The sequence below is a fragment of the Hyperolius riggenbachi genome, chromosome 1 (genome assembly GCF_040937935.1).
Source record: "Hyperolius riggenbachi isolate aHypRig1 chromosome 1, aHypRig1.pri, whole genome shotgun sequence".
Classification (NCBI taxonomy): domain Eukaryota; kingdom Metazoa; phylum Chordata; class Amphibia; order Anura; family Hyperoliidae; genus Hyperolius; species Hyperolius riggenbachi.
The window spans coordinates 350816312-350838984 of NC_090646.1; the positions used below are offsets into that span (position 1 = coordinate 350816312).

The window sequence follows — 22673 nt, forward strand, 5'->3', positions numbered from 1 at the left end:
ACACTGCAGCTAGTTTACTGTCAGTACAGGCACAGAGCAACATCTTATACTGTACATACTGGAGGTATCAGATCAGCACACACTGCAGCTAGTTTACGCTCAGCAAAGGCACAGAGTAACAGCTTATACTGTACACGCTGGAGGTAGCAGAGATCAGCACACACTGCCGCTAGTTTACTAGCAGTACAAGAACAGAATAACAGCTTATACTGTACACATTGCCGCTAGTTTACTAGCAGTACAGGAACAGAATAACAGCTTATACTGTACACATTGAAAGTAGTAGAGATCAGCCCGAACCTAATGCTGGGAGTACACGGCTTGATTCTGAACTGATAAGATGGCTCGATAGATCATTTCCGACACGTCCGATCTGCCGCCCGATCGTTTTGCCGGTCGATTCTGCATTGGGGACGATGGAAAAAGATAAGAAAAATAAGTGGAAGATAAGAGAATTGCTCACAGAATCGAGCGCCAAAAACGATTGGGCGCAGAATCGAGCCCCAGAATCAACCCGTGTATTCCCAGCATAAGGCCCGGTTCACACTTACGTTTAAAAACGTTGCTGCTGACACACACACACACCTGCTGCTGACACACACACACTGCTGCTGCTGACACACACACACACTGACACACACACTGCTGCTGCTGACACGACACACACACACACACACACACACACACGCTGCTGCGGACACACACACACACACACACACACTGCTGCTGCTGCTGACACACACACACACTGCTGCTGCTGACACGACACACACACACTGCTGCTGCTGACATGACACACACACACGCTGCTGCGGACACACACACACACACTGCTGCTGACACTACACACACGCTGCTGCGGACACACACACACACACTGCTGCTGCTGACACAACACACACACACACGCTGCTGCGGACACACACACACACACGCTGCTGCGGACACACACACACACACACACACACACACACTGCTGCTGCTGACACGACACACACACACGCTGCTGCGGACACACACACACACACTGCTGCTGACACTACACACACACACACGCTGCTGTGGACACACACACACACACACACACACTGCTGCTGCTGACACGACACACACACACGCTGCTGCGGACACACACACACACGCTGCTGCGGACACACACACACACACACACTGCTGCTGACACTACACACACACACACACGCTGCTGCGGACACACACACACACACTGCTGCTGCTGACACACACACACACACTGCTGCTGCGGACACACACACACACACTGCTGCTGACACTACACACACACACACACGCTGCTGTGGACACACACACACACACACACACACTGCTGCTGCTGACACGACACACACACACGCTGCTGCGGACACACACACACACGCTGCTGCGGACACACACACACACGCTTCTGCGGACACACACACACTGCTGCTGACACTACACACACACACACTGCTGCTGCGGACACACACACACACACTGCTGCTGCTGACACACACACACACACACTGCTGCTGCTGACATGACACACACACACGCTGCTGCGGACACACACACACACACACACACTGCTGCTGACACTACACACACACACGCTGCTGCGGACACACACACACACACTGCTGCTGACACTACACACACACACGCTGCTGACACGACACACACACACGCTGCTGCGGACACACACACGCTGCTGCTGCTGACACGACACACACACACGCTGCTGCGGACACACACACACACTGCTGCTGACACTACACACACACTGCTGCTTACACTACACACACACGCTGCTGCGGACACACACACACACACACTGCTGCTGCGGACACACACACACACACTGCTGCTGACATTACACACACACACGCTGCTGCGGACACACACACACTGCTGCTGACACGACACACACACACACACTGCTGACACACACACACACACACACACACACACACACACACTGCTGACACTACACACACACACACACTGCTGCTGCGGACACACACACACACACACACACACACACACTGCTGCTGCGGACACACACACACGCTGCTGCTGACACACACACACACACTGCTGCTGACACGACACACACACACACACTGCTGCGGACACACACACACACACTGCTGCTGACACGACACACACACACACACTGCTGCGGACACACACACACACACTGCTGCTGACACGACACACACACACACACTGCTGCGGACACACACACACACACTGCTGACACACACACACACCTACTTGCTGCTGCTGGCATGTGAGACTAGTTCTGGCCAGGCTGTCACCTTAGGTGGTGTGGCAGAGAGCCAGGGCCAGGCTGAGGGAGGACACTGGACTGTGGAGGAGGCGGCTGGCTGCACTAAGCTGGTGGAACCTGGTCTTCCTGAGCCTGGTGTAGTGGGGCAGGCCGAAAATGCCATCGGGGTCAGCGGGCACCGGGCAGGCAAAATAGTTCAGCGGGGGTCAGCCGGCGCCGGGCAGGCATCTTCACCACGTGCAGGGGGCGGAGCTATCCACGCTCTCTCCAGCCCCCTGCCTTTGTAATGCAATTCAATTGCAGGCACGCCCCCTGCCAGGTGCTCCTGATTGGGCAGGGGGCGGATGGGGCAAAGTGCTGGCTGACGTCTGAGCGTTACGAGCGGCGAGCACCGCCCACAACATGGCGGCCGCCATCTCGTGCAAAACGGCCAGTGCCAGGCATACCCCCGGGGCCCCCCCGCCTCTTCAGGAGGCGGGCCCGGTCGCGACGGCGACCCCTGCGACCGCGGGCCCTACGCCCATGGATCATGCTCTGCTTCTGCAGACACTGTCATCTTTAGGAATCAAGGGACAAGCACATTCCTGGATCTCCTCTTATCTCTCTGGACACTCTTACACTGTGTCCTTCTCTAACACCAATTCCTCCCCACGCCCACCGTCTGTTGGTGTTCCTCAAGGCTTTGTTCTTGGGCCACTTCTTTTCTCAGTCTACACCCGTGGCCTGGGACAACTAATTAACTCTTTTGGCTTCCAGTATCACCTCTATGCGGATGACACCCAAATCTATCTCTCAGCTCCTGATCTGGCATCACTACTATCTAGAGTCCCCGACTGTCTACGTGCCGTTTCTGCATTTATGTCCTCCCGCTTCCTCAATCTCAACATGAGTAAAACGGAAATTGTGATTTTTCCACCATCGCCATCTACACCTCCACCAATTGCAACTATAACGGTAGACAACACCCCAATAACCTCAACCACTAAGGCCCATTGCTTGGGGGTTATACTCGACTCAGAGCTCTCCTTTAAACCTCACATTGCCTCATTAACCACCACCTGCTATTTCCAGCTCAAAAATATATTCCGTATCTGTCCCTTCCTCACACAAGAGGCCACCAAGATAATCATCTCCCGCCTAGACTACTGCAACACCCTGCTCTGTGGGCTACCACAAAAAAAGGCTAGCACCTCTCCAATCCCTTCTAAATTCAGCGGCCCGCCTCATTCACCTCTCCACACGCTCTTCTGATGCAGCCCCACTATGCCGTTCTCTCCACTGGTTACCTATTACCCAGAGGATCCAGTTCAAACTCCTGACTCTAACATACAAAGCCCTCCATGAGTTGTGCCCTCCATACATCTCATCACTAATCTCAAGATATTGTCCCTCCCGCAACCTCCGCTCCTCCCAAGAAATTCTCCTGGCCTCTAAGCTGATCACCTCCTCTCATGCTTGCATCCAAGACTTTACACGAGCATCATCTCTTATCTGGAACTCTCTTCCACAGCCTGTACGTCATGCTCCAAAGCTGGACATCTTCAAACGCACTCTTAAAACACACCTTTTCAGACCAGCTTATAACATTCTATAGCCCTTACTTATTTGACACAATGTAATCAGAGGCAAAGGGTCACTGTCTCATTCATCTTTCACCCCCTTACCTAATGTGTCCCCCACTACCCACTAGATTGTAAGCTCGCAAGGGCTGGGTCCTCCTCCTAATGTTTACTGTTTTTGTCACAATATTTGTGCTGCTTGGAACTCTGTTTTACAATTTGTTAGTATATCTATGTTCCCCTTGTTGTCTTATTGTGCTTTGTAAAGCGCTGCGGAATATGTTGGCGCTATATAAATAAAAAATAATAATAATAATTGGTTGCCCGTCTGCAATCTCCCTTTGTGAGTACTGCATTCTACAATTTTCACTTATTATAGTCTTTGTGACGTACTGCACCATCGGGCCTCGTTGTCCCTGTGCTTTTATCCCTCAGGGTGCTTTTAGATCACCCCCCATATCTGCAAACAATTGGTATATGCACCTATAGCATGAACCATAAATACATTAAGATCACAGAACCGAATGCTAAAGTATCTGGGGTACATTGTGTAACTCACTTGTAAACAATTTCCTATAGACAATAAAACAGTATTATCTCTTATAGTACACTCCAAGGGACTGGGAAAAGTGATTTACTGTATCATGAATTGTCCTAGAAATGGCCCTGCATACCATGGTACATTTTCTTCAGCAAAGGAGTAACTCTGTCCTCATTAAAGGTACAGTACAAGCACTTACACATTTGGTGGACTATAAGGTTAAAGAGGAACTCCAGCCTAAACAAACATACTGTCATTAAGTTACATTAGTTATGTTAATTAAAATAGATAAGTAATATAATCTCTTACCCACACTGTTTTAAAAGAACAGGCAAATGTTTGATTTCATGATGGCAGCCATCTTTTTGGTTGAAAGGAGGTGACAGGGAGCATGAGACACAGTTCCAACTGTCCTGTGTCCTGAGCACCTCTACCAGTTGCTAGACAACATGAATAACAACATAGAAAATCCCATCATGCTCTGCACAGCATCAGGGGAAAAAAATCCCGGGCTTTTTTTCTTTGATTGGTGGAGCTTAGTTAAAAATGCAGCTAAAAATGATGCTTTGGTAAGAAAAACAAAGTTCTGATGCTATGAAACTGTTAAAGAAACACCAAGCCTTTTCAGTTCTGCTGAGTAGATTTTTAGTCCGGAGGTTCACTTTAAGTACTGTATGACCAATTCTGATATAGCAAACTTCTGGTATAGTATACTTTTCCTGGCCCCTTGGAGTTTACTGTAAGGGCCCATTCACACTAACGTTTTGCGCCAGCGATTTTTACGCCATTAAGGCATGAAAATCACTGTATACTTTTGCGATTTTTGAGCAATCGCAATTAGCTGGTTTTTGTTTTTAGCATTGTAATCACGATCGCATTAGAAGTGTGGGAAAAATCCACAATTTTCGATCACCTCTAATCACTGGCAAACACGGCAGTGAAATCACTGCCATATAATTTAATATTGCACGCTAGCGATCAACGGCGATTAATGGTAATCGCCCCAGTGTGAATGGACCCTACAGGGACTCTACTGCATAGTAATCGGCTGAACCCCACCTTTAAAAAAATTGACACTTAAAGGGACACTTAAAGAGAGTCTGAAGCGAGAATAAATCTCGCTTCAGACCTCATAAATAGCAGGGGCACGTGTGCCCCTGCTAAAACGCCGCTATAGCGCGGCTTAACGGGGGTCCCTTCACCCCCAAATCCCCCTCGATACACCCGGGGAGCGCTTCCTGGTTGGGGCAGGGCTAACCGCCGCAGCCCTGCCCCACGCGCGTCTGTCAGCGCGTATCTCCGTCTCTCCCCCGCCCCTCTCAGTCTTCCTTCACTGAGAAGGGCGGGGGAGAGGCGGCGATGCGCCGCTGACAGACGCGACTGGAGGCAAGGCTGCAGCCGTTAGCCCTGCCTCCAGGAAGGGAAATTCTGCGACCTTTTTACGACACACTTTTGCGGGGGGTGGGTTGGGGGTGAAGGGACCCCCGTTTAGCCGCGGGATAGCGGCGTTTTAGCAGGGGCACACGTGCCCCTGCTATTTATGAGCTCTGAAGCGAGATTTATTCTCGCTTCAGAGTCTCTTTAAGCCAGAAAAAAAAATGAGTTTTACTCACCTGGGGCTTCTACCAGCCCCCTGCAGCAGTCCTGTGCCCTCGCAGCCACTCACTAATCCTCTGGTCCCCCGCTGCCAGCTAGTTTCGTTTTTGCCGTCAGGACTGGCCACGTGTAGCTTTCTTCGCATTCCTGACTGTAATTAGCGATATTGCGGGCCGTAACGCGCACAAAAATAAGCGGTGCCGCATTACGAACGCATAGATATGCGGCAACGCGTATTTTTGTACGCTTTGCTGCCCACAATAGCGCTAATTGCAGTCGGGAATGCGGAAAAAGCTACGTGTGGCCAGTCCTGTCGGGCCGGTCGGCAAATACGAAACTAGCTGGCAGCGGGGGACCAGAGGATTAGTGAATGGCTGCGAGGGCACAGGACTGCTACAGGGGGCTGGTAGAAGCCCCAGGTGAGTAAAACTTTTTTTTTTCTGACTTAAAGTGAACCCGAGGTGAAAATAAACTGATGAGATAAACAATTATATTTATCCTGCTACTCCTAAAAATGACTTTTTAAGACATCCCAGGCTTTTATTTTATATTTAAACATTTAGAAAGTCGATTGAATGTTTTGTTGTCTCTGCTGAGTTGCAGTCTATTAAGTGTCCCTAAATGAAAATACATGAACTATATTGACCCTTTCTCTCTCCATCTGCTCTCAGAAATATGTAGAAAATGTATTTTGTTACAAAAAACTTTTATGGCTTTAATTTGCTTATCAGTTATGTTTACTATATTCCTGACAAGCTCCTGACAAGCCAGAAGCTGTCATTTCCAGCCTTAAAAATTAACTATTTCAGGCAGCAAAATAAAAAAAGTAAAACTCCCTGGTTATTAATATGTTTAGTACTGTACATACACATGTTTATCTCATCATGTCACATGTCACCTCGGGTACACTTTAAGGTTCACTTTAAACAGTATATCCTCCATTCACAATGCTGCAATCCAAAACAAGAGCTTCCAAGGGGTGTTTATCCGTTTATTCTATTTCACATAATAGAAGCAGTGTAGTTAAACATTGATGTGAAAGAAATCATTACACAACCCTGACATTAAGCTTTGAAAAGACCTATTACAATAGGTATAGAAGTAGTTCACGTGACAGGCAAGCAGTGGTCAGGGAGGCCAGTCCGTGTCTGGAGGCGGGTGCCACAGTAAACCTAGAGGGAAGAGAAGAATGGAGATTGTCAGCATAACTGACCGAGGAATGCTGTGCTGATCAGGCTGGGACACAGAGAGGAGTAATTAAGTGTTGTGTCGCTTGTCAGACTGGAACTCCTTGGAGGACCTGATAAAGGAATTAAGAGGTGTAAAAGAATGACGTTCTAGAAATGTGCTGCTGCTGCTTACATAGCGCTGCGTAGGGGAAACACGGGGAGTGGTGATGAGAGATAACTGCTTGTGCAACTACTTGTGGTGAAGCAAAGACTGACTAGTGGCAGCGAGGAAACGGGAAATGGTGATGGTTTAGCTGAGAGCGCCTGCTTAGAGCATTGTTACAGGGGGCTGCCTAGGTGACGACTTCTCAGCGGTAAGTAATACGCTGCACACCTGGACGGTGGGGAGGGGAAAGGTCACTAGTTGTAACAAGCTTGCAGCTAAGTCCGAAAAGAGACCAGCTGCTGATCCATTGCTGAACGTCTTGTAGGAAAACCCACATATACCTTCAGCTTCTTGTGAATACCAGTCAGATCAAACTAATTATTTATAATAATAACTGTTGTTCGTTGCTAAAACTGCACTTTGAACCTGCTGTCTTGTGAATAGGCTGGCCATGCACATAGATTTTTTTTTTCACTTCAGTGAATCTGCTGGGATGTATTGACCCATACAGTTAGACTTTGAGCCTTTTCTTACAGTTTATTGTATAGAAATGCATTGCTAAAATGAATCTTCTAATGCTTGGTGCACATGAGATTTTATGTCAGATTTACTGCCAGATCGATTATTTCCAACTTGTCTGATCTGATTTCCAAACGATTTTCCATGGATTTCCAATTGATCGGAAATCATATCGGTCATGTTGGAAGTGCACATGCAAATGACTAAAGCTGGCTAATCATGTTAAGGTGGCCATACACTGGTCAATTTGCCATCAGATTCAACCAACAAATAGATCCCTCTCTGATCGAATCTGATCAGAGAGGGATCGTATGGCTACCTTTACTGCAAACAGATTGAATCAATTTCAGCATGAAACCAATCACAATCTGTGGTGGTGCTGCCGCTGCCCCCCCCCCCCCCCCCCCCGCATGCATTACCTGCTTTGGCCGGCCCGTATCCCCGCTGTCACCGATGTCTTCTTCTCCGCTGGGTTCCGCGTTCCGGTCCGGCTGACTTCACTTCTTTCTGTCCGGGGAAGTTTAAACAGTAACAAACAAACTAACGCAGAACATTTATATCACGCTTTTCTCCTGGTGGACTTAAAGCGCCAGAGCAGCAGCCATTAGGACGCGCTCTATAGGCAGTAGCAGTGTTAGGAAGTCTTGCCCAAGGTCTCCTACTGAATAGGTGCTGGCTTACTGAACAGGCAGAGCCGAGATTCGAACCCAGGTCTCCTGTGTCTGAGGCAGAGTCCTTAATCATTACACTATCCAGCCACTACTACTGTTTAAACTTCCTGCCGGGACAGGAAGTGAAGCCAGCCGTACCGGAACGCAGAACCCAGCAGAGAAGACATCGGTGACAGCGGGGATATGTGCCGGCCAGAGCAGGTAATGTATACCCGCTGTATTGCGTCGGTCGTCGGGCATTCGACCGCCGCTATCGATGCACTCCCGACCCGCTGGCGATCGAGAAAAATCTTCCGCACGGACGTCTCGACGGGAATTGACGGGAACGATTGATTTCGGATGGAAATCGATCGTTCTGTCAGCGTTTGCTCAACGATTTCACAGCAGATTCGATCACAGTGATGCAACGCAGCTTGAATTAGACGTTTAAGAACTTATGACGACAGAAGAGGAGACACAGAGAGGCCTGGTGCACACCAAAACCCGCTAGCAGATCCGCAAAACGCTAGCGGTTTTTGAAAATTTTTTTTCTATTATTCTGAAGCGTTTTAGCTAGTGTTTTGCGGTTTTGGGTAGCGTTTTTTGTGTAGCAGATTTCATATATTGTTACAGTAAAGCTGTTACTGAACAGCTTCTGTAACAAAAACGCCTGCAAAACTGCTCTGAACTGGCGTTTTTCAGAACGGTTTGCGTTTTTCCTATACTTTACATTGGAGGCAGAACGCCTCCCACTCTGGTGTGCACCAGCCCATTGAAATACATTACCCTAGCATATCCACAGCCGCAAGCAGCTGTAAAAGCGCAACAAAACCCGCTCGGTGTGCACCAGCCCTAAGTGTCTGTTGCAGTTTGTAGGCTTTTTGTGATACTTCCTGTTAGTTTACAGATTTGTTTTTGTGTTATCTCCACATATGTATTCACTGATTGCTGTACAGTTCTAGTAAAATGGCATGATCAGATTGTGAGTAGAGTTCTTGAATAGTGAGGAGTGTGGCCATATTCTTGAATCTGATATAAAATATAAGTAATACACAATAATATCCCTGGCTGGGACTAAAACTTATACTTTTATTGAATACTCGTTAAAATAAGAGCACTACAAAAGATAAAAAACATGATGGCTGAATAAATGCTGAGAAGACTAATATAATTAAATGGATAAGGAGCTCCTATATGAGAGACCTCCAAGTCTTCCTAACAGATCTAAGATACATAATTAAACACTACCCCCACCAAAAACCCGACATGTTTCACCTCCCGAAGGAAGCTTTTTCAAGGGAACTATACATAAGTGCTGAGTGCAAAACGTGCTAAGGTGCAAAAATATGTACAATCATATCATTTCAGTACATCAAAATAGCGTCATGGCTATATGATAGCAGCCTATCATATAGCCATGACGCTATTTTGATGTACTGAAATGATATGATTGTACATATTTTTGCACCTTAGCACGTTTTGCACTCAGCACTTATGTATAGTTCCCTTGAAAAAGCTTCCTTCGGGAGGTGAAACATGTCGGGTTTTTGGTGGGGGTAGTGTTTAATTATGTATCTTAGATCTGTTAGGAAGACTTGGAGGTCTCTCATATAGGAGCTCCTTATCCATTTAATTATATTAGTCTTCTCAGCATTTATTCAGCCATCATGTTTTTTATCTTTTGTAGTGCTCTTATTTTAACGAGTATTCAATAAAAGTATAAGTTTTAGTCCCAGCCAGGGATATTATTGTGTATTAGTAGCCAGTCAGGTTCTGTGTTTTGTATAAAATATAAGTAAAAGCAATAATGAAATGTAATAAAATAAAGACATGCCTCATACACGCCATAAATGAAACTTGGTGTCTGGCGTGAGTACAGCAGCCCTATAACTCTCCACACCTCGGCCAGTGATAAGACTGGCAGATCAATTTGAGCGCTGACCACCACTCAGTCGGCCCTCCACCCACCTACACAGCAACAAAACATGTTGTGTGTCTGTACAGCCTCAGTCCTGCAGTGTTTCTGGAAAGGCAACATGCCTCATATGGGGCTTTAGATAATAACCTCATTAGTGGAAAGCTGGAACCCCAGGGTTCCTTGAGTACTCTGCAGGGGTTCCTTGGCATTTTCCCCCATCATGGGGGAGTATAATTTAGCACATTATAATAGGGGTACTGTAAAAAGAAGCACTAAATTAGGGGTCATAATAATAATGAGTACAGAGGTTGAGAAAGGCTGCTCTAGATAGTCCAGAGGCTTCTTTTCCATTCCACCAATACAGTGCTTGGTCTCGCTTTACTGTCTGACCGTGAGCGCAGCTGTAAGCAAGCACATCAGCACTGTGCATGTGTAAGTGCAGTCCATGCATGCACAGTAGATGAAAGCACTTGCACACAGGTTTTCTTATATGTTTATTAGCGATTCCCGCCAGGGATGCTCAAATCCAGTCCAGGAGACATCCGGATATTTGCTAGCACAGCTGGGCATGGGGGGGTCAATCTTACCTGTATGACGTCTTCTTCGGTCCGTCCCTGGCGCCTCCCACGATGCGCTCCAAGCGCCGCATGCGCTGGTCACGTAACTACAAACACTTCCTCCTTCCGGGTTGAAGGAGGAAGGGTTTGTAGTCACGTGACCGACGCATGCGGCGCTTGGAGCGTATCGTGGGAGGCGCCAGGGACGGACTGAAGAAGACGTCATACAGGTAAGATTGACCCCCCTCCCACACAGCTGTACTGGGAGATATAGCAACTAACCCGGATGTCTCCCGGACCGGATTTCAGCATCCCTGATTCCCGCTACCGGGCATGTGGGGAGCTTACTTGCACATGCCCAGCGTGGTTCTCGCAGCCAAAAGGAGCTTATCTGACCCCTTGGGTGAAATAGGTATGGAGGGACTCATTACTGAAATAATGGGCTGGAGAAGGATCCGGGAAGCGTCTATATTATCCAGAGCCTTCCCATTAATGAGGTAAACATTTAAAGGACAACTGTAGTGAAAGGTATGTGGAGGCTGCCATATTTACTTACTTTTAAACAATAAAACAATACCAGTTGACTAGCTATCCTGTTGATCCTCTGCCTCTAATACTTTTAGCCATAGACCCTAAACAAGCATGCAGCATATCAGACGTTTCTGACGACACTGTCAGATCTGACAAGATTAGCTCCATGCGTGTTTCTGGTGTGATGTATTGGAAGATCCCAATGATGACAATTGCAACTGTTCCTAATTAGGAATGTGCTGAAAATCCAACTTTAGGTTTTGTTTGTTCCACAGGATAGGAAATGACTGTGAGCTATATTAATGTATGGGCATAAGCAACAACATGTATAGTGTGAAATCACCCTTAAGCTCAACACACACCATACAATCTTGGTTGTACAGATTTACCAAATCTATGTAGTATAAGGGCCAACAGATTTAAAATACCTTGAATGATTGATTGGATAAGCTCTTATACTACATGAAAGTGGTAAGATTGAACAACCAAGATTGTATGGTGTGTGTTAAGCCTTAGGGCTGGGACCCACTAGGACGATATTGGCTGCGTTTTTGGATTGCTGACAATTGCCGGTGATTTCAATGGTGGGGATCCCACTAGTGTGATTGTGATTATGGTTAACTTAATCGCAATTGCAGAACATGCATCATTTTGAGCGCATTTGCACTCAATGCTATATATAGAAGTGAAGAATGAAGAATAGAAGAATGCCAATTTCCTGCACACGCCTGTACACGGTGGCTTTGGATGTTTCTACTCCAGACTCAGTCCACTGCTTTCGCAGGTCCCCCAAGGTCTGGAATCGGTCCTTCTCCACAATCTTCCTCAGGGTCCGGTCACCTCTTCTCGTTGTGCAACGTTTTCTGCCACACTTTTTCCTTCTCACAGACTTCCCACTGAGGTGCCTTGATACAGCACTCTTGGAACAGCCTATTCGTTCAGAAATTTCTTTCTGTGTCTTACCCTCTTGCTTGAGGGTGTCAATGATGGCCTTCTGGACAGCAGTCAGGTCGGCAGTCTTACCCATGATTGCGGTTTTGAGTAATAAACCAGGCTGGGAGTTTTTAAAAGCCTCAGGAATCTCTTGCAGGTGTTTAGAGTTAATTAGTTGATTCAGATGATTAGGGTAATAGCTCGTTTAGAGAACCTTTTCATGATATGCTAATTTTTTGAGATAGGAATTTTGGGTTTTCATGAGCTGTATGCCAAAATCATCAATATTAAAACAATAAAAGGCTTGAACTACTTCCGTTGTGTGTAATGAATCTAAAATATAAGAAAGTCTAATGTTTATCAATCACAATATGCTAATTTTTTGAGAAGGACCTGTACATGCAGAATTAAGCCATTATTTATCTGCTAACTCCCTACTTGATCAGTTCCAGTCTGGCTTTCGCTCTAACCACTCCACGGAAACAGCCCTTACCAAAGTGGCCAATGACCTTCTTACAGCCAAATCCAAAGGTCAGTTTTCCATACTCATCCTTCTTGACCTGTAATCAGCATTTGATACTGTCGACCACACCTTACTCATACAAATACTTTCAAATATAGGAATAAAGGGCCTTGCTCTCACATGGTTATCTTCCTACCTCTCTGGAAGGTCCTTCACAGTCTCCTATTCAGATCCGATCTCTTCTCCTCATGCTTTGTCTGTCGGGGTTCCCCAAGGCTCTGTCCTTGGTGCCCTCTTCTTTTCCATCTACATGCATGGTCTTGGTGACTTAATCAACTCATTTGGGTTTCAATACCACCTGTATGCAAACGATACACAACTGTAACTCTCTGCCCCAGACCTTAACTCCCTCCTCAAACGTGTTCCTGACTGCTTGTCTGCTATATCCTCCTTCATGTCCTCTCGCTTCCTAAAACTTAATATGAGTAAAACAGTGTGATGATATATTGGGGTGCTGATGATGTAAGGATAACAGGAACATATTTCTTTCATTTTCTATCGCCTTCAGCTATATATTTTGTCAGAGGTGTAGGTAGGCCAGCCAGTCTGGCTTTTGAAAGGTGTCACCTGGATATGTCTGTATGTAGATTGAAACAGTCATTCAGGGCAGAGATCAAAGGAACTGCCAGTGTCTTATTGAATAGACCAGTCACCTTCAATAGGCAAGGAAGGGGCTCATTAGGCCACTAGCAGTCACCTGAGGGAGAACAATAGCAGACAATCTCGGATGTGATTGTCTGTGTCTGTTTACAGGCAATCTTTAGATGTATAGACATTGGCCTCAATTCACTAAGATCATGCTGGAGATAATAAGGCAAGATAAAACTTACCTCCACAGAGTAAGAGAGTTATCTTATCTCTTCATTCCTTACGTTACCTCTTCTGTAGTTAATTTACCTCTTCTGTAGTTGTTACCTCCTCTGTAGTTATTTTCAGACACAGTTAAAGTGAACCCGAGGTGACAATAAACTGATGAGATAAACAATTATATTTATCCTCCTACTCCTAAAAATGACTTTTTAAGACATACCAGGATTTTATTTTATATTTAAACATTTAGAAAGTTGATTGAATGTTTTGTTGTCTCTGCTCAGTTGCAATCTATTAAGTGTCCCTAAATGAAAATACATGAACTATATTGACCCTTTCATTCTCCATCTGCTCTCAGAAATATGTAGAAAATGTATTTTGTTACAAAAAACTTTTATGGCTGTAATTTGCTTATCAGTGATGTTTACTATAGTCTTGACAAGCTCCTGACAAGACAGAAGCTGTCATTTCCAGCCTTAAAAATTAACTATTTCAGGCAGCAAAATAAAACAAGTAAAACTCCCTGGTTATTAATATGTTTAGTACTGTACATACACATGTTTATCTCATCATGTCACATGTCACCTCGGGTACACTTTAATGAACTCTGGAGTTATTTTAAGGATTAAAGAGTTAACTTAAAGACAGAAGAGTTAACTTTAGGTTTGCCTGAGGTAAAATGTTTCCTGAATACTACATGCCTTATCACCATGGTAACAACTCTGGAAGAGTTATTAAAGACAGGAGATAAGCTTAGTGAATTGAGGCCATTGTAACCTGGGGAAATTGGACTAAGGAAATCTTTTGTTGGGTGTGTGTACTATAGTGGATGTTGGATCTCTGGAAATCCAATTATGACTGAGGATGTAATTAAATCTAGTCGTCCCCCCCCCCCCCTCCCGTCCACACAGGCTTACAGCCTCGAGGCAAATATTTCATTATAAAAACCAGGGGACAGATACCTCAAATCAGTTCTCTTCTGACGGTAGCGGCAGCTGGACTCCCGACCCAAGCTAAGGGGCTCCTGGCAAAGCTAGAACTGTGTCCGTCCACAAAAGTCCAAGATTCTTCTATCTGGATCCCTGTATTTGGTAAGCAAATCGCTTTTGTGTGTATCTTTGTAACCTCTTATTTTTGTAACTTTTATCTTTGTAACTTTTTATTTGTTGTAATCTTTTGTAAATAATCTGTTCTGCATTGTTCCACGTTTTATGGAATATTAACTCGTTATTTAATAAGCTTGACTTTTGCTGTGCTAAACTAACACTCATAGCCTAGAAGAGATTGAAGTGCAACTGTGTATAGTCCATGCCTAATTGTATGCTGGAGCAACACTACCATATGAAATTGTAATTGCATTGTGTGTGGGGGCGTTTGTCATACGTTGGCCTAAAGCGCGCAGCTGACCCAACGTACGAAAAACGCCAATGCGAGTAGCGACAGCAGAGTGGCTAACAGTATCGTTCGGAATGACTGTTAGTGGGTTTTTGCTTCACTACAGTGTAAGATTGCAACTGTGTGTGTGCGTGACGTTCCCGTATTCGGCCTAAGCGCAAAGCTGACCCGAATACGAAAACGTGGAGTGCGCGCTGAGGACTCGACAGCAGAGTTGAAGTGTCTAGCGAACAGCTAGTGGTGGCAGTAAGAGGTGTTCTGAGGGGTCCCAGCCTTGTTTTAGCTCGAATAAGGCTGTTCCCCGCTTGATCAGGTCAAACCCGCAGTCGGGAACCGTATACGGAGGCGTGCCGCAGGCCGGTTCCTGACAAACAGAACTAATTTTCCACCGTCTCTGTCCACATCCCTGCCCGAAGTAACAACAAATGTTAACAACACTCCCATAACTTCAGTTCTCAAAGCTCGGTGCTTGGGGGTAATATTCTACTCATCTCTCTCTTTTATTCATCATGTTCACTCCATGACCAGCTCCTGCCATCTCCAACTCAAAAACATATCTCGCATCTGTCCTTTTCTCACTCAAGACACATCTAAAATGTTAATACTGCACATGCTCTTATAATTTCTCGTTTGGACTACTGCAACATACTACTTTGTGGACTACCTTCTAACAGACTGGCCCCACTCCAGTCGGTACTGAACTCAGCTGCTCGTCTCAGTCATCTTTCTTCTCGATCTTCCTCTGCCGACCCTCTTTGTCAAGCTCTTCACTGGCTGCTAATTAACCAGAGGATTCAGTTCAAACTCCTAACCTACAAAGCTCTCCACAATCTCTCTCCCCGGTACATATCCTCACTAATTTCCAGATACAAACCCAATCGCAATCTCAGATCGGCACATGATCTTCTGTTGTCCTCACAGTCCCAACTCCTCACATTCACGTTTACAAGACTTCGCACGCGCTTCACCCCTCCTCTGGAATGCCCTCCCACAACACATCTGTCTCGCCAACCTTTGTTATCTTTAAACGCTCTCTAAAAACACACTTGTTCCGACAAGCATATGCGCTACATTAGGCCACTTCCCTTTGTCCTAAGACCAAATTGCACTCCTACTAGGTATCCCAAAACACACTGCCTCTATATATTTGTTGCATACTACCCCTCCTCCCCCCCCCCCATTTCCTTTAGATTGTAAGCTCGCAAGGGCAGGACTCTCTCCCCCTTTTGTGTCTTGGAAATCATTATACATTTTATTCATCATGTTACTTTTATCACTGTCATTACCAATTCTATAATTTGTATTTTGTATCATTCTTTGTATTTTGTCACTAATTATGTATCTTGTATATTGATGTACACCATTGTCTGTATTATTATGTACCCCATGTTTGTTTCTTACTTTGTACAGCGCCACGGAATATGTTGGCGCTTTATAAATTAATAATAATAATAATAAATCCCTCTTTGATCAGATTTAATCACAGAGGGACCTATCTGCTGGTTGATCTGGTGGCAATCGACCAGTGTATGGCTGCCTTTACACTATTTTGCCTTTGTTTTTCTCTTCTCTCTACATGACGTGTTGACCTTGAGTGGAGTCTTAGCAAGAGGAATCCTGGTGATCCACTGTGGTGTAAACAAAGGGACTTCTATTTGTGTCTAATGGGCATTAATCAGGTTTGACTACTGGCTAGACAGGTCTGGAGCGCTGCTTTATTTGGCAACATGTGTTTTCAAACTTGTCAATAAAATGCCGTTTAAACTACCAGCAAGTAAAAAAATACTCAAAATAGTTTTGAAAGTACTTTCCCACCTACTTTTTGGTAGTTTTTCAATTGCAAAGTGCTGAAAAGTTATTCTTAATAGAAGATAAATATTATCACCTAGGAGAAACCACAAGAGAAAAAACTAATTGCATAGGGGCCTGGGTCTTCTGTGCATGCAGACAGTGTGGGACTCAGATTTGTTTATGGGGCGGGAGGAAGAGCTAGGTAAGTATCAAATCTTTACTTTTCAAGATCTGCGGTTTCCTTTAAAACTGAATGACTAATGGAAGACACTTGGAATGAAAAAATATTATAAAGTGCATGTTCCAACAATAGGCTCCTCACATAGATAACTTCTCAGATTGCTGTACATTTTTGTCTGTTATCTTATGGTGGGTTGTGGCTATTTAATTAGAGCTGTTACAGTGTTGTACCGCCCAGCTTGCTATTATCTTTTTTACTGAGGACATGCCAACAAGCTGCAGCTTTGTGTATTGAGGGCCTGTTCAGACTATGCGCGTTCCTAGACGTTTTCAGGGAACGTGTCTGGGTACCAAAAACGCATAGAAACAGCTCCTAATGCTTTTGAATGGGCTTGTTCACATGTATGCGTATGAGACGCATACGTTTCTCATCCGCATTGCTGCACGCAGTTCTGTGCGTCACGCATAGAAACGGACGCAATTAAAGTCTATGGACGCGTATCAAAAACGCGTACTATTGCGTTTTTAGCGTCCGTTTTCCTCTGCGGTTCCCATAATTCTTTTTTTCCCCCTGGGTCACGTGTGTGTGCAAAACGCAATAGAATACGCATTAGAACGCAAGAAAAACGCATGCGTTTTTCAACTTGCGTTTCTTTGATTTTAAACGCATTCTTCATACGCAGATAGTCTGAACAGGCCCTAAATAAGGGTTGAGAAATAAAAATATATGACAAACAGTAACAAAACCTTACTTAAAACAACTTGCTGTCTTCAGTGGTGTACACACATATTTTTTGTCACATGAAACAGTCATCCTTTATCCTTTGCTTATATATAAAGCGGTTTGTTTGCCCTCAGCAACTTCCTGGTCTCTGGAGAGCAGTAGAAGATGACATCAGGAGGGTGTGTCAGAAGAGAGTGGAGTTTCAAGCACTCCAAATTAAAGGGAACCTGAGACAAAACAAGTATCAGATTCCATACTCACCTGGGCTTTCTTAAGCCCCCCGTAACCACTTCAGGATTGCAGTGTTAACCCCCCCCCCTAAAGACCAGGCCATTTTTCTTGAAATTGGCCACTGCAGCTTTAAGGCCAAGCTGCAGGGCCACACAACTCAGCATGTAAGTGATTCCCCCACCCTTTTCTCCCCACCAACAGAGCTCTCTGTTGGTGGGGTCTGATCGCTCCCCCAGTGTTTTTTTTTTTTTTAATATTTATTTTATTATTTTCTTTTTTTTCCCCCGCTCCCTCCCCCAGCCAGCCAATCAGCGTGATCGCTGTCATAGGCTTCAGCCTATGACAGCAGATCACTTCCGCACTAACAGAGGGGACAGCGCTGCTGCAGATTGCAGCACTGTACACCCTAATTAGATGGCAGTTTCGCCGTCTAACAGTCTCCGAGCGGCAATCGCCGCTGGGAGACTGAAGGCGAAGCAGAGCTCCGCCTTCCAAGCAGGAGATGCGCACGCAGCCTGCACACGAACTCCTGCTAGCCCCATAGAGAGACGTTCAAGCCAATCGGCGTGGAGTGGTCCTGGGGCTGCCAAACTGCTCACACCAGTTGGCGTGGAGCAGTCAGCAAATAGTTAAAGTAGACCTGAACTCAGAACTTCCTCGCTGCTCTAAAAAATAAGCAACAGCATAATGACCTTTAAAGAAAACCATTTCTTTGCTACAGCTGATATAAATCCTGCAAGACATCTGCAGTTTGTCTACTTCCTGCTTTCATGGAAGTAGACATATTGTTAACATCCTATTAGCACTCTCTGCCATGGCAGTCAGCTGACACTGCTGAGGGATCAAATTGCAACTAGTGCTTAATCACAGATGAGGGGGATTAGACTGGCTAAACTCTCTAAATACATGCAGGGTACATTTCTCTATGCTTTCCTTCTTTCCTGTGCAAGATGGAGATGTGAGGGAGCAAGCAACCTCAAGGGCATCAATATACCAGGGGGAAGGTCACTGGTGGAAGGAGCAATACTTCCCTTCCAATCAATGGTGAAGGGAGGTGGTGAGTGGTGTAAACGTGGTCTGTTGCCATGACATGAAACATAAGCATGACACATAAGCACTGGTCAGGCCAAGGTAACAATGTCATTCACAAAATGACAGACCTTGCTTCAATTTACAAATAAGCACCATTACAAAAAAACACAGTAAATACAACCCATTAAAAACATAAGTGCATACTTGCTGATGATAACTGCACAGGCAGCTGTGGAGGCACCTCTATCACAATTGCCTATACCACACACAAAGATCCCCAATTTGACCACATTAGATCAGACAATTTGCACAATACTGCAATGTTAGTTTGCAACATGCTCAAAAAGTTATATGAGTTAAAGCGAAATGAAACCCAGCATTTCTTCTTTGCTCTAAAACATTATTTACAGCATATTATATACTACCACCTTTTTTTTTTTTTTTTAACTAGAACAGCATTCAAAGGGTTAAACACAGGACTTAAAAACTCCCTGCTGGGCAAGCTGGAGATAATGTTATCTTGTATTTAAAGTGGATCCGAGATGAACTTTTACTCATTGCATAATTGTGTTCCTTTCCTATTGTTTATAGGGCATTCCTCAAGCCAAATACTTTTTTTTTGTTTTAATACTCTAATTCCCTATAAACTAAATGAGTCACGCCCACAGGTTTTCAGAGAGCCAAGGCACTTTCAGACAGTAGCAAGGGGCTCATGGAAGCTCAGTCTGGGCAGGAGGAGGGGGAGGTATTACTAGCCAGAGATTTCAGAGGCAGAGGGGAGATTAGATTTTTTTGCTCAAGATGCAGATAAGCCTGCCTCTGTGTAATGTTTACAAACAACATGGCTGCTGTCATTGTATCACAGAATGAAATAATCATAATCTATTAAAGCTGTTTGCAGCTAGATTTGCTGTAAACTTTAGATAAGATATATAGACAAGTTACCTGTTATAGTTAGTTTTTCATCTCGTTTCCACTTTAATTGTATCAAGTGAGGAATGTAAACAAACACTCTGACACTGCAAACTCTCTTGAACACAGACAGACACTCAGAAAGCATTTCTGCTTATATTTCAAGATGAAAAAAACAGTTATGAATAAAATGCAAAGTCAGCATAAAAAGTGTACTTTGGGAACTTGTAATTTCTAAATGAATAATAATAATAATTGCACAAATGCAAATATGATAACCATATGGCATATAAAAAGTAGGAAGACATGTTTTTATTGAATATTATGTCAGGGTTTTATACCGCTTTACTTAATCCTCCAGGCAATTTGCACAGTAACATGTTTTAGAATCACAGTAGAGTACATATTGTATACATATAGCTGTGCAGACATGTAAAGGCTCATACACATGTCCAACTTAGTGCACAACCAACTGCACAACAATTATGTACACACATGCCAACCAACTAAACAACCAACTCACTTAAATACTATGCACACAAGTTAAACGACAAATTGTACAACATGTCTGCATTCAAAAACTATAAAGTTGTTCAAAGACTGCATGAGAGTTGGACAGGTTGATCTTCCGGTTGAATCTGGAAAACAACCTGTTATCAGTCGGTAGTCTGTTTGTTTGCTAGCCGTACACATGCCCAGCTATCTTCCAACAGACTAATGCTGGGAATACACGGGTCGATCCGGCGGCCGATTAGCCGCCGCATCCCCGCTCGGATCGATTACCGCTCGTCCCCGCCAGCGCTTCTTATCAGCTGCCGGCGGACAATGGCAGGGAATCGAGCGGGCGAGGGTCGAGCAACGTCATCGGACAAGCTGAATATTATCAGCTGGCCAGATCAGCTGCTCGATACACGGTACAGAAACGTACCGTGTATCCCCAGCATAAGTTTAAAAAGATAGTTGGGCAGATTGTTGGGACGTGTGTATGAGCCTCAACACACAATTTACTCACACTCTCTACTGTCGCCGTAATCAGATACCATAAGGGCACTCGCCTGTGTGTGATAATTATACAAGGACTGTCTCCTGGGGGCTGACTGAGTAGGGGCAGTCTACAAGTTTTTCTTGACTTTGTACATGCAGTCATTAGAACATTGCTGCAGACTGAGACAGATGTTTTTTATGAACCCTTGGGAGCTCAGGTGAAGGGAGAAGGGAGTGGACTAAGTAGGGAGAGTCTACAAATTTTAAAGTTTGTATAATTCCTAACCAGTGTGGTTGGCACATGCAGTCATTAGAAAAATGGTGCAGACAGCAGACTTTTTTTTTTTTTACGGACCCTTAACAGTTTGCCGCCTCTACAAAAGCCATGCTGAAATGTCTTCAGATCGTTGCATAGTAGATCTGGCTCTGTGTACCCGTAGTGTGATGTGCATGTACTGTTGCATTACCTAGCCAGCTGGATCAGTCTACCAGTGGTGATTTGCATTTAAGTACATCTTGATTAGATCAAGACAGCCAATGTGGAGTTGCTTCATGTAATCTTGTGATTTGTACCACAATTGTGGAATTTAACCTATACAACTGGTTTTGGGATTCTATTATAGGATGGTTTGTTGTTTCCTGTCTCTGCTCTATCCTTTGTTGGAGAGCAGCAATGCGGGTGCACGCCTCCAGGGAGGTTCTCCACCCCTGCTCCACAACGTGACACAATAATATGTTTAAGGAGGCACTCCACAGGCTGGAACTTTTGTTCTTGTTTATTACAATGTCAGTACACTACATGTTTCGAGCTCCGCCCTTCATCAGGTTATCACACCTTTTGAAGGGCGGAGCCTGAAGCATGTAGTGTACTGACATTGCAATAAACGAGAACGAAAGTTCCAGCCTGTGGAGTGCCTCTTTCAATATATTATTGTTTTGGGATTCCCTCTTTTTTTGAGGGGGGATTGCCAAGCAGACATGTAGCATTTGAACTAACTTTTTTTCTCTGACTGGTCACAGTGTGCAGTGTGTATCACTGCCATTGTATGAGTCGCTTATGAGCTGTATGTGTGGCGCATTGAGGTCGACCTATTTGTTCCCTAGCAGTATTTTAAATGCTTTTATGCGTGCTACCTCAGATGCTAATTTAATAAAGATTTTTCTACATTCTTAACCTCCCTGGTGGTCAATTGATTTACGGCCGCATGGCCCCAGGTGGTTTTTTTGCCTATTTTTTTTTCATGTAGCTAGCCTAGCGCTAGCTACATGATTCCCCCCTCCCTGCTTCTTCCCTCCCACCCTTCCAATCGCCGCCGGCGATCATACCCATCAGGAAATCCCGTTCTGAACGGGATTTCCTGTAGGGCTTCCCTCGTCGCCATGGCGACGATCGGGATGACATAATCGACGTCATGACGTCAGGGGGAGTCCCGATCCACCCCATAGCGCAGCCTGGCGCTGATTGGCCAGGCTGCGCAAGAGGTCTACAGGGGGGGGGGCAGGTATCCTGAATAATTTACTGCATTGTACTATATGTTGTTACAGTTCCTCTTTAATCACTTATTGAATTTACGATTGTATATCTATGCTCCACGGGAGGACTGTTCCCTTTCCAGGGGCGTAGATATAGGTACCTCGGTGCGTTGCCGTTGTGGACACTCC

The 22673-nt window shown here is 45.0% G+C and overlaps 1 protein-coding gene across 2 annotated transcripts in view; it reads left to right on the forward strand.

Annotated features, from left to right (window-relative positions):
• Nucleotides 1–7356: 7356 nt before the first annotated feature.
• Nucleotides 7357–22673, forward strand: part of B3GNT3 (UDP-GlcNAc:betaGal beta-1,3-N-acetylglucosaminyltransferase 3) — a 125737-nt gene continuing 110420 nt past the window's right edge. For both annotated transcript variants that reach the window (XM_068234111.1, XM_068234110.1), the window contains exon 1: nt 7357–7529. The gene's annotated coding sequence lies outside the window, so the exon portion shown is untranslated. The remainder of the gene's footprint in view (nt 7530–22673) is intronic.